We start from the raw sequence: 12363 nt of genomic DNA on the forward strand, positions 1-12363 counted from the left end.
AGTACATGCGCTGGTTTTTATGGGGATACGGAAATAGGCATCTTTGAGGTCCTCCATGGTGAACCAATCACCAACAGCTGTTGCATCATCAACATTTTGAACCTCCTTTGGCTCAGAATAGGTTGACCTGTCTGAGGTCGAGGATTGGTCTAAGGCTACCATCCCGCTTGAGCATGGAGTAGATCCCGTCCTCCGGGGCTGTACCATATGCATAGCCCATTTTTGCAGTAGAACTGCTACCTAGCCACCACAGCGGAGTCCTGTGGGTCTGTGACTGATGCAGTCACACCCCGAATGGGAGGGGGACTGTGCTTGAACTGCAGTGAGTAGCCGGTCTGAATGGTAGTAAGCACCCGGATATCTGTGGTGCACTGATGCCAATACTCCAGATGGCTCCCTGAGAAGGGGCCCTGGACCTGTGGCAGCAAACCCCTAGGGCCACTGCACACCTTTTGGTTTGGTCTGAGGCTCTTCCTCTGCGCCGGGCAGCAGTCTGGCCGCAAGCGCAGCTGGCTGTGCTGGTCCCTGAGGCTGCTGGCACAGGGATACAAACCCAGGCCTTATGCAATAACAAGCAATGTGCAGTAAGAATGTACGGTTGCTGCCTCAGCTGCTAAAGTAACAGGACTGTCAATAAGGCCTGCTTGGTACCAGACTGGGATGTAAACACCGGTCGGTAGCGGGCCGGAACCAGACAGAACGGAGCAAACGTTGTCCCCATCAGGTACGTTAGCCTGTGGGAAGCTGCTGCCCAAAGCTTCTCTATTCCCGGGTGGGTGGCTCTCCCTTGGCACAGTGCCATAGGGTGAGGATGCAGCCACCTCGTCTATGAGAGGGTGATAAGGAAGAGCACTGTACAGGTGAGGGACACAAAGTGCTCTGTAGAGCTGCAGGAGAAAAGTTTCTCCAACGTACACTTGGAGAATGCACACAAAACTCGCAGAAAATGCAGTTTACCAGTGCCTCCTGTGCGCGCTGCTGCCTCAGGCAGGAAGAGCATCTGCTTGTCCACAGGCAGGCTGGCCTTGCATCTGTCACAGGGATAAACCCAGTTATGCAAATAGCAAGCAATGTACCGTAAGAATGTACAGTTGCTGCCTCAGCCTGCTAAAGACAGCAACTGGACTGTCAACAAGGCCTGCTTCGTACCAGATTGGGGATTGTAAAACCTTGGTCGGTAGCAGGTAGGTACCAGGACTGTACCGGAGTTGGTACAGTAATGTACAGTACTGTTACTGCCCTCAAGGGGGCGTCTGCTCAAGCAGCAATGCGGCATTATTGTGCAATGGGGGTTATACCTCCCCTACGCCCCCTGCCATTCTAGACCAGGCCCCAGTCGAGGCTGGACGAGTCTGCTAAAGCAACAACGCTGCTGTGTAACAGGGCGGGAGCTGCAGCTCCTGTATACAGTACTTACTGTAATAGAGCTGGAACAGTATACAGTACCTGTAACAAAAAACACATTTGTCTCAACAACACAAGCCGCTGTAGAGTATTTTTATTTTTAATAGGGTACCTACAGCTATCAGTGCAGGCTGATAGTACAGCTGCAATGACAGGCAGACCAACAGGGTACTGTCTCAGGACATAGTGCAATGCACTGGACCTGGATCTACTGCTACTAAGTGCTGTGCACAGGGTGATGCACAGACCAGTGCGGTGCACGTCTCGGTACCAGTGTAATGGACGGGCCGGTGTGATACCGATAAACAATGCATGGGCCGGTGCATGGGCAGTACCGGTGAACAATGCACAGGCTGATGCGGTACCGGTCAGTGCTGGTACGACCGCAGCTCGGTACCGAGGCTGCAGCGACCTGGTGCGGTGCATGGGCGGTACCGGTGAACAATGCACGGGCTGGAGCAGCCGCGGCTCAGTGCAGTGCACAGGGTCAGTGCAGTACAAGCCTGGGGCGGTGTGGCACTCGGGTCAGCAACCGTCGTGGTAGCAGGCGGAGCTAAAAGCAACAGCACAGACCACTGGCAACAACAACAGGAGTACCGAAGCAGAGCCTGCGTGTGCCCACTTGATAGCTGGAGCTAAAAGACCTTCACAGCGTGGAGCTAAAAAGCTGCCCACTGCTGCGGCACGATCGGAAGGCTCCTGCCAACGGATCGGTCGCTGTAGTCGGCCAGCTGAGCACCAGAGTGTTTGTACAGGAACGTGAGTCAGCAAACACAATCTGGTTCCAGGAAATGCTGCTAGCTGAAAAAAACAGCAACTCACGTAGTGCACCTGGAAAAGAAATACTGCAGAGAAAGCGACACACAGGCAGTTTCTACCACTATAAATATAATACACTAATTACAGACACTGTACAATAAAATAAATATATACTATATACACACACAATTGCACACACTAGCCTGAGCCCAGACAAGGTACCGCAGCCATGGTAGCACTAATACAAGACTATCTGAGCCTAGATAGTCTTGTATTAGTCCAGCCAGAGTTAAACGTGACACAGAGAGAGGAGAGTGAAATGATTCGCGGGGGTGAGGTGCAGGCGAGGTGCAGGCAAGCCGCAGGATTCTGGGGTGCCACAAGGAAACATACAATCGAATTATATACGTTTTAAAAAACGTACCTTTAGATGAATTCATTTGAAAACGATGAGTCTCTCTGCAGCTTGTCCAATCAAGCTGAAAAGAAAATGGCGCTGTTCAACCGTCTTCACGGAACCTAGTCTCTTCCAGGAGGGGCGGAGACTGGTGTGATGACATGTGTGTGCACATTCTCCTCCTCGAGGTTTCCCATCCCCCTCCCCCCCCCACACTTATAGCCCCCCATACACACACACACACACACCATACGCACACGTACACAAACCCTACTAACGCACACACACACAAACAGCATGCCCCGTTCTCCTTCAATACACATAACACCAAACAAGACAACACATGCCATTGCCAGTCATTACAATATTGATGAGAGAGTTGAAAGACTACACAGCAGAAAAGTTAATGTCCAGCTCCCTCTCAAGAAATGCATTGCCTTGACAGGGAGCTGGACATTAACAGCTGCAGAAACACTTTCCTGAGTGCAACAGATTAGAATCAGATAATCTGCTCTGTGTCGGCTTGCCTTTCTAGGATTTATTCAAATAATGCACAAACCTCAGAAATGTCGGTGAACTTGATATGACCACAATGTCATTTTTCCTTCAAGCCTGCTGCAATCATAGATGCAGCGACCTTGAAGGTTAATGGTTACATTTCTATTTCAGGGAACCAGGGTTATGATAATAACCTAATGTTCCCTTTCAAGTACGAAATGTAAACATTACTGTACAGGTAAGTGTACCAAAGCCGTCACTTTGTTCTTTGTTGAAATTAATGTTCAGCTTTCATATTTTGTTGTGTACTACTCATTTAATCAAACCAAGTAGTGTAAGAAGTTGCTTGTATCGTTCATGACGTTTTTCAAATCAAGTAAGCTTATTTGTGCATAAAAAATGACAATAGAGTTGCAGCCAGTGTCATCTTACTTAAAGGCACTCAAGCTGAAATCGTAAAGTCATTTAAAGTAGGCTACAAACGTGACAGCGGACTGTCTCTCATTAGCGTGCACGCAATAAGTTGCAAACTTGATACAACTGTGTCGAGATTTTAAAAAGAAAGCATTTTATGAGATTAACTAGAGGTAGCGGGAATGTGACTCTGCATGCCCAGAGGTTCCGGGGCTGTGCACCGACACAAATTAAGCACTGCGCAGCGTGAAACAGTGTTGTGAAAAAATAAAACAACTTCTTGTTTATTTGTTTTTCACATGTTTCTGAATGCAAATACAAACCAAATAATTCAATTTCATATTATTAAAGTTAGATTAACTTTTTATTTTTTCACAACACTGTTTTGCGCTGTGGTTTAGTCCCGTATTTTGCAATTCCTGTGAAATCTTTTGGTAGACTTTATTGTTTCGTACAGTACGAGTAAACCCCGCCTCCAGCCTTGCTCAGCACCGAGCCAGTACCAGATATCTTGCAAGGTCAGAGTTTCACGGTTTCGGCTCGGCTTGACTTGACAAAATGACAAGTGTGAAACTAGCCGTACCGTGAGGGCTCGGCTTGGCTCGGGTGTGCAAGTCTGAAAAGGCTATAATTGTACCGTGAGCAGGGCCAGATTAACGCATGTGTGTTATGCAGATTTCTGTAACATTACCCCTTATAATTCTGTATCCCCACATTATTCCATGCAGATGTAGATTTTAAAATATCGCTGGATGTGCACGCATGATATTTCTGTGGCCGAGCCCCGCTGTGTTCTCAAGCACTGCCATTGAGTTCAGCTGCAGCTTGCAACAAATATTGTAAACAAGACATAATTGTGTGGCAAGATAAAATAGCACATTTAACACCAATGATTTTCTAGATACACAGTATGTTCAGCCTCTTATGTTGCTCAATACATGAAACACTTTTTTTCATTTAAAACACATTTTCATTTTTGTGACAGAGTAGCCGATGTGGTGACGTCAGGCCAGAATGCAGGAAGAAAACAATAGACACTGCAGGTACGGGGCAATGGCGCTTGCACCATTTTATTTTTAAACAACAAAAATAAATACACTATTCAAACAAAAGCACTTGCTCACAGAGCAAAATAAGTTTTTAAATAAAACAAAATAACAAACACAAAATACAGTGATCAGGCTGGGCAGTAGCCTTCACTGATCGCACTGATTGTACTTACTCTTTTTTTTATTTTACACACCGCTCCCGCTCCTCCGAATACCCACCCTGAACTGAGAGCGCTGCAGGTTTATATATCGTGGCGGAGGGGTTTAACTAGCTAGTAATTATTATATTACCCCTCGGCCACAATCTGCAAGAGTTTTAAATTACGTGTGACTGCCGGCTAGTTTAACAACGCACTAGCCAACAGCCACACATTACCACAAGGTTTTTAATGTGGACAGGGCTTCCCATCCACGCTGCAAAACAATACCAAATATACGGCTCCGCCGTCACATTTATAAATAAATAAATCATAACAATAACAACAATAACAACAATAATAATAATAATAATAATAATAATAATAATAATAATAAATTCCACAGGGGCGGAGAGGTACCCCTTTCTAAAAATAAACAAATACATGTACAGGGCTCCTCGCCCTGTTACAATTGTATTACATGTAAATACTTTTCAGAAACATCAAGCATTCACATCCAGCGGTCTTTGAAGAAATGCAGCTGTGACGGCATGGAATCATCAAGACGAGGCTGAAGTTGGTTTCTTATTTGCTGTTTCTAATTTGACTTTGATCTGCTCCAAACCAAATGATTGGCTTTGTATTTAAGGGGTTTGTGACAGGGTGACTGAGCGGTGACGTCACGACAGAAGCAGGGACGGAAAAACACTGCAGGTAAAGGCTATGCTGTTTTTATTTAGCAACTAACAAAAATAAAATAAATATTTAAACAAAAAACACTTTGCTCACAGAGCGAAAATAAAAAGGTTAAACAAAACAAAATCATGAACACAAACAACGCGATCAGGCTGGGCTATAGCCTTCACTGATCCTTAGGTTTTCTTTTCAATCTCCGTCTCTCTGCTCGCTCTCTCCTCTCTAACACCCACCCCGACTGCCGAGAGCTGCAGGCTTTTTATATCATGGCCGAGGGGTTTAACTAATTAGTAATCATCCTATTACCTCTCGGCCACAATCTGCACGGGTTTATTATTTGTGTTGTGGATGGGGCTACCCATCCACGCTAAACAAAACAATCGGCTACGCCGTCCTAAATACATAAATAACAAAAACAATAACCCAACCCAACTAAATCATAATAAACAAATACAAAATAACACAGGGGCGGAGGGGGACCCCGTCCTAAAATAAAATAAACAAAACAATGTACAGGGCACCTCGACCTGTTACAGGGTTAAATAATGTTGGGCTGCTAATTTCTCTGTGGATATTTATAGAGGGGCAGATCAAAAACAATATTCATTTCTCTTTTGCTCAGCCCAACACTGATTTCAGGGTCATAACAGCTGGTGAACATGGCACACATGCCGATGTATGTATTATATATGCTGGCCTAGGGCCCAGTGATGGGTTAATCCGGCCCTGACCATGAGTGTTTGTTTTGTCATGTCTAATTATACTTGTTTGTTTATTAGACGGCTAGCACGTACTGGGAGCTGTCGCTTACGGTCAGTACCAACCCAGACAACACTACACAACTCTACACAAATAAATTGCATTTCACCACTTACACGTTAGCACTAACTCTGGACTTGTGATAATGTGTGTTTATTATTTCGGGACTGTAGCCCATTGTTTTGGAACAGCGCAAGTGCTGTGTATTGCCTGGGATTATTCTTTACGGTCGCCAGACCGGGATTACAAAAAACAAACATCTGTTTGGATCGTCAACTTTGTTGTCTTCTGTTTCGTAATCACATCACCTCTACACCTGCACACTGCAAACCACTTTCCCGCAGGTAACAATGAATTTCTTAGAAAAACGAGTGACTAGCAAGTGTGATTTATAGTAACCAGAGTGCAGACAGACAGCCTGGGGCCGTGAGCTGTCAAGGTTGATTGATGGGCTATTAGAGACTCATTGAAACAATAGAAATGTCAACAGACTGCTCACTTGAGGAATGCAGACTGATATAATCAAACTTCAGTACATGGCAGAAAGTCCTGACTGATAAATACAAATAATAATATGTTTTATATGTATCGGTCAATTTGACCGCTCCTAGTCGGAATAGGTATGACAGTATTTTACTTCGCTAATTTTTGCAGCTACGCAATTCTTTTTTTGTCAGGGTAATTAGTACATATATTTAGGAAAAGTCAGGAAAGCACAGCTTATCTTAAACACATGCACAGCAATTTAAAGTTCAATTGCAAAAATGGTCAAAATGACTGCCTTGGTCATTCTAGTGTTAATATATTGCTCATTCTTCACTAAAGTTAGAATTTTTCTTAAGTGATTCTATTACATGTAATGTTAAACTGCAATTACAGTGTGATTTTACTGCAGTGTGGTGTTAAACTGCAGTTACAATGTGTATTATTGATCCTGCAGTTTATTGTTAAACTGCAGGAATTGGACTGTACTGCAATGGGGGTTAGACTGCAGTCCCAATGGAATTGTACAACATTGTGGGGTTAAACTGCAGTTACAATGATTATTTCAGTCTAGTGTAAAACTGCAGTTACAATGATTATTACAGTCCTGTTAAACTGCAGTTACAATGATTATTACAGTCCTGTTAAACTGCAGTTACAATGATTATTACAGTCCTGTTAAACTGCAGTTACAATGATTATTACAGTCCTGTTAAACTGCAGTTACAATGATTATTTCAATCCTGTTAAACTGCAGTTACAATGATTATTACAGTCCTGTTAAACTGCAGTTACAATGATTATTTCAGTCTAGTGTTAGTCTGTAGTTACAATGTGATTCTATTATAGGCTACTGTTAAACTGCAGTTGAAAATGTCACAAAAAACTGGGTCTATTAAAAGAGGGCAACTTGCATTTTTTTTGTTATAAAAGACACACTGCTGAGGTACCTGTGTTGCTAATGGGAAAAAAATCTATTCCTTAACACTTTTCTAATATGAGACCATTTTCAAATATAAAGGATTTAACAGATGAAAAAAATGAAAAACAAAGGGATTACAAGGGATTACAAGTAAAGGTAGACAACCAGCCCACTGTTTTAATCTGGAATTTATTAATAATATTTATTAGTTTAAACATTTTTAAACTAATAAATAAACAATTACCATAACGAAAATGATCATATTCATCATCATAGTAAAGTTGAGTTCTTACCTGTAAACAGGAACACGTTTAGTCGTTTCCAATGATTTTTACCCCAGTTTTCTCCCCAATTTGGAATCGCTAATTGTGTTATTATTGATCCTGGTTTACCGCTGCAACCCCCCGGCGACTTGGGAAATGGAGGCTGAAACACTCGTCCTCCAAAACGTGTTCCTGTCAAGCCATCATTTTTCGCACTGCAGATCCACAGCGAAGCCATCAGACGTATAGTGCCTGAGGACAACACAAATCTGAATGGCTCCACTGCAGACCGACAGGCGCCCTATCAGCCACAGGGATCGCTGGTGTGCGGTGAACTATGGATTGCCCTGCCGACCTAAGCCCTCCCTACGCAGGCGGTGCTCAGCCAATTGTGCGCCGCCCCCTGGGAACCCCCGGTCACGGTCGGCATTGACATAGTCTGGATTCAAACCTGCGATCTCGAAAACATTTCTTTCATCCCCTGGTGTGGAGACTCAATGCAAGGAAGACAGACCCCGGAATTTGAACTTTCCTTGCCTGCAGGAGAGGCTTTGAGCGCCTGTTTTGATGAGATACGGACCAGCTGGAAGAGGCAGCAAAAGTCTGTTAAGTATTCAACACATTGTGCTTTTATCCTTTTATGAACTCGAGAATAAGCAGACCTTAAAATAAAATTAACGTTTTGTTTGAGGTAGAATGTAAGAAAGTATTATTGCTTTCAATTCATGTTTTGAGTTAATGGATGCTATAGTAACTGATTGTTGTATGTGATTTATACAAATTTATATGGGTTTTACAAGGCAATTATCATTCTTCGTTTAAAGCTAGAATCCAAATAAGCTGTCATAATGTAAGGTTGTCTGGACGCGAAGAGCGTCTAAAGTTTATCTCGCAAGACTGAGAATTGCCTTCTGAACCAAAAATGTCTACATGAGACCGATTTAACAATGCTTGATTATCAAATATTAACGAAAGTAAATATTTGTGTTACTAACGATACCCCTGTTAAGACTAACCTTCATCTTAAGTAACTGTCAAGAATGTGGTTGTAACATTTAAAGGAATCTGCCATAGATTGCTCTGGATCGCTAATCAGCTATCGGGAGTGGGGTGGTGTTGTTTATATTTTCCTTTCTGTATACTTAATTTAGTTAATTTGTCCTTTCTGTATTACTTTAGTTTAGTTGTTGCACCTTTATTTCCAATAAAACTGTTCCTTTGTATTTATTAGAAGCAGTGTCCAGTCTGATAGAGGTCAATATAGGTTGGTCCTACATGATTTTGAATTCAAATAAGGTATGATTACGATTTCCATTACATTAGTAGATGTTAAAACTTGCTGATTTGAACTCGCCAAGATAAGCACCAACTAAGACGTAGTTTACGCAGTAATGTGATACCATCTGCATCTCCATCCATTTGTGTTTCTTTCCATCTGATGATGTAGATATCCTTCTGTCTGGTGTTGATGGCTGAAGTGTAATGCTGGCTCCAGGGATCAGCTTATTTTGCCTCACAGCGCATCAACACACACAATGGCTGCGATGCTGGCTCCGGGGATCAACCACGGTGCGGTCTCCCCAGCGCATCAGCATGACAACTGCCTGGATTGAGCTAAGTTAGAGTACATCTCTGGGGTCTTCAAGTGGGCACCTTCCATCCTCTGTGTTTCGGCAACTAGCCCATGACACCTCAAGAGGGCTCGATGGTGAGGGCTCCCAGAATCGCCCCCCTCTGTCCCCCACTCAACTCAGACCAGCTTACTTACCCGTACATCAGCGCTGCTTTCTTTCTATTGTGATTGAGATCCCCAGCCAGAATCTTTCTGTCTCAACCACAGCCAGTTGCTGCTCCTTTCTGCTGCTTCAGATAAGTTCTTTATGTGCGACGCAACTCTTGATCACTGAACCCGACATATCTGAGAAACCGGGTTGTAGAGTGTGCCACAAATCCTCAACAACCCACCTCCACTGGGTAAACCCGGACTCTCCATCCTCACTGTTCCGCTCCAGCGGCTAGTTGTGCATACCGAAGTTTCTTCCGTTCATATGCCTCATCCACAGCATCCTCCCATGGCACTGTTAACTCTACCAGATGAACAAGGCGTGCTGATCCAGACCACAAGACAATGTCTGGTTGAAGGTTAGTGCTGGCAATCTCAGGTGGAAAAATAAGCTGTTGACCAACATCTGCCAGCATTTTTTATTATATGATTACAACTTAAACTAGTCCAAACATATATATATATATATATATATATATATATATATATATATATATATATATATATATATATATATATATATATATACATATACATATACATATATATATACATATACCTTGCACACTACACATTGGGAGGGATCTTAGACCATTCCTCCATACAGAATCTTTCCAGATCCTTGATATCCTTCGGTCTGCACTTATGGACTGCCCTCTTCAATTGAAACCACAGGTTTTCAATGAGGTTCAAGTCCGGAGACTGAGATGGCCATTGCAAAATGTTGATTTTGTGGATTTTGATGTGTGCTTGGGGTCATTGTCTTGCTGGAAGATCCACTTGCACCAAGTTTCAGCCTCCTGGCAGAGGCAACCAGGTTTTTGGCTAAAATGTCCTGGTACTGGGTAGAGTTTATGATGCCGTTGACCTTAACAAGGGCCCCATAACATCAAAGATACACCACCATATTTTAGAGTAGGTATGAAGTTCTTTTCTGCACACACATCCTTCTTTCGATGCCAAAATCACTGCTGGTGTGCGTGGCCAAAGAGCTCTATTTTCATCTCATCTGACCATAGCACCCGGTTCCAATCGAAGTGCCAATGCCGTTTAGCAAACTCCAGGCGCTTACGTTTGTTGGTTGCTCTCAGTAAAGACTTTTTTCTGGCAACCCTTCCATATAGCCTATTGGCATGGAGGTGGCGTCTAATTGTAGATTTAGAGACTTGGTGACCCCAAGATGCAACCAAGCTCTGTAATTCTCCAACTCTGGCCCTTGGATTTCCCTTTGCCTCCCGAACCATCTGCCTCACTGTGCGTGGGGCAAGATACACTTGCATCCTCTACCAGGCAAGTTTACCACTGTTCCAGTGGTTTTGAACTTCTTAATTATTGCCCTAATAGTGGTAAGTGGTATATTTAGTTTTTTAGCTATTGTTGTGTACCCATTGCCTGTTTTATGAAGGTCAACAACCATTTGTCTCTCTTCATTTGTTAGTTCTTTGTCTTTACCAATGGTGATGGATGATAAATGGATTTCATATGCGTGTTACCTCATTTTTATACCTCAGTGAAACAGGAAGCCATGGAAGGCCACAATACAGTTCCTTAAGACTGAGATGAACGTAAAGAAGTAGAATGTTAATGCAGATTTAATTTTGTTAGATTTTATTTATAAGAATCTTTAGGGGTGCCAATAATTCTGACACTTATCTTATTGAGAAAAAAATGTATTACTTGTTAATAAAAAACTTTCTGAGCAATTGTATTAGAATAAAAGAATATGGTTTTTCCCATATATTTGAGCATAAAATATAGCTCATTACCTCGGTTGTTTATTTTATACAGCCTTTTTTGCTCATCTTTATCAAGGGTGCCAATAATTTTGGAGGTGACTGTATATTGTATGAAACAGAAGATTATCCTGTTTGAAGAGAAATGAAAGCTAACTTACTTAAAAAAAGGAACATACTTTATTGTATTTCGTATGTTCACCCGCAACTTTAAACACTCAATTACAAATGTTAAGTAAAACGAGAGACAGAGAGAGAGAGAGATAGAGAGCACAGACACAGACACAGACACAGACACAGACACACTCTTGTACAATTCTACCCATAGACCATGCTTATTTAGGTTTCCCTTCATGTAAAATCGAGACTAGTTGGAAATATTCTCCAGGGTAACACTAATTGTGTCAAACTATTTGGAAAGAAATAAAATAAATATGTTAATGCGGTAACCTAATAAATACATTGTAGACCTATTTTTATCAAACTATCCAATTTATTTAATCATTTACATTTAAAAAGTACAAAAGCAGATCGTCATCAGATTGGCTTTGGGTAAAGTGAATTTTCCGCATTGCAATGGGGTCATTCGCAAGACAACACCAAGCCGAACACGAAAAGATTTAGAGTTTCTGAAAATGTAAATTAACCGCAAACTGATGGGGTTGTATTTCGGCTTGGGGTCCTAACATATATATTACATAGAAGGAAAGAAAAGATACTGAAGATGCAAAGAAGATAAAGGGACTGGTTTTACTTGTTTATTAACATCCAAAAACAAGTTGTATGAAACTGCAAGCTAACATTGCACTGATTAACGTGAGGTCCTGTCTCTTTTACATAACCCTAAACTCACCTGCACCCCTCTTTTGGCTTTGTGATGCCCAATCAATTTAAATGCAAAGTTCTGAGCATAGTAATTATTTTGCATTAGTTTGAGAATTAGTTTGTTTGGTGTGTTTTAGAACAGATATTACTTTTAAATGTAGCACAGTTCATAAACTTTAAGCAGTGGGCTCGATAATAACACAACAGATTTTCACTGCTTCACTCTAAGAATCTCCCGATT

This window comes from Acipenser ruthenus, chromosome 5 (genome assembly GCF_902713425.1).
Source record: "Acipenser ruthenus chromosome 5, fAciRut3.2 maternal haplotype, whole genome shotgun sequence".
Classification (NCBI taxonomy): Eukaryota; Metazoa; Chordata; class Actinopteri; order Acipenseriformes; family Acipenseridae; genus Acipenser; species Acipenser ruthenus.